Raw genomic sequence first — 1679 nt, forward strand, 5'->3', positions numbered from 1 at the left:
TCTTTCTTAGAGTCATTTTAATGAATGGGCAGTATCCCAGCATGTAGACGTGTATAATAGAGACTATTTACCCTTCTCTCTGCAGATGGCCATTTAGCTGGCTCCCAGTTTTGTCCTTATAAATAATGAATATTTTTTTTTCTTTTTTAAAAAAATTTTTTTTTAATTTTATTTTATTTTTAAACTTTACATAATTGTATTAGTTTTGCTAAATATCAAAATGAATCCATCACAGGTATACATGTGCTCCCCATCCTGAACCCTCCTCCCTCCTCCCTCCCCATACCATCCCTCTGGGTCGTCCCAGTGCACTAGCCCCAAGCATCCAGTATCGTGCATTGAACCTGGACTGGCATCTCGTTTCATACATGATATTTTACATGTTTAAATGCCATTCTCCCAAATCTTCCCACCCTCTCCCTCTCCCACAGAGTCCATAAGACTGTTCCATATATCAGTGTCTCTTTTGCTGTCTCGTACACAGGGTTATTGTTATCATCTTTCTAAATTCCATATATATGCGTTAGTATACTGTATTGGTGTTTTTCCTTCTGGCTTACTTCACTCTGAATAATAGGCTCCAGTTTCATCCACCTCATTAGAACTGATTCAAATGAATTCTTTTTAATGGCTGAGTAATACTCCATTGAGTATATGTACCACAGCTTTCTTATCCATTCATCTGCTGATGGACATCTAGGTGGCTTCCATGTCCTGGCTATTATAAACAGTGCTGCGATGAACATTGGGGTACACGTGTCTCTTTCCCTTCTGGTTTCCTCAGTGTGTATGCCCAGCAGTGGGATTGCTGGATCATAAGGCAGTTCTATTTCCAGTTTTTTAAGGAATCTCCACACTGTTCTCCAGAGTGGCTGTACTAGTTTGCATTCCCACCAACAGTGTAAGAGGGTTCCCTTTTCTCCACACCCTCTCCAATATTTATTATTTGTAGACTTTTGGATCACAGCCATTCTGACTGGTGTGAAATGGTACCTCATAGTGGTCTTGATTTGCATTTCTCTGATAATGAGTGATGTTGAGCATCTTTTCATGTGTTTGTTAGCCATCTGTATGTCTTCTTTGGAGAAATGTCTATTTAGTTCTTTGGCCCATTTTTTGATTGGGTCATTTATTTTTCTGGAGTTGAGCTGTAGGAGTTGCTTGTATATTTTTGAGATTAGTTGTTTGTCAGTTGCTTCATTTGCTATTAAAAATATGGAACACTTCATGAATTTGCGTGTCATCCTTGCGCAGGGGCCATGCTAATCTTCCCTGTATCGTTCCAATTTTAGTATATGTGCTGCCGAAGCGAGCACATAAATAATGAATATTTTTAGACCGATATTTTTGTACAAATTTGAATGATTTAGACAACTTTGCAATGACTGGGTGTATGTATTTTAAGGGACTCAACTCAGTTTTGCAAGTTGATTTCCATAAAACTGTGTCATTTAAAATATTTCATTCACCACTCTACATATAATCATAAAGTACTTACTCTGTCTTACCATGCAAGGCGATGGTGATGTAAGAAGACCAAGAGCTGACTTTGAGTTCTAAGTGTGTACAGCCTAGCTGTGAAGACCAATATGTTAATAGATAAGTGCTGCAAAGCATTATGGGGGTTCTGTAGGCACCTGCACAGGATGCGAGGAGTTGTATTGGGCCAAGAAATGTGT

At 38.7% G+C, this 1679-nt stretch overlaps 1 non-coding gene across 1 annotated transcript; it reads right to left on the reverse strand.

Moving 5' to 3' along the window:
• Positions 1 to 1209: 1209 nt before the first annotated feature.
• Positions 1210 to 1316, reverse strand: LOC133237889 (U6 spliceosomal RNA). The gene has a single exon (XR_009733398.1). It is a non-coding gene; the product is annotated as a U6 spliceosomal RNA (small nuclear RNA).
• Between the last annotated feature and the right edge of the window lie 363 nt (positions 1317 to 1679).

Source organism: Bos javanicus, chromosome 24, assembly GCF_032452875.1.
Source record: "Bos javanicus breed banteng chromosome 24, ARS-OSU_banteng_1.0, whole genome shotgun sequence".
NCBI lineage: Eukaryota > Metazoa > Chordata > Mammalia > Artiodactyla > Bovidae > Bos > Bos javanicus.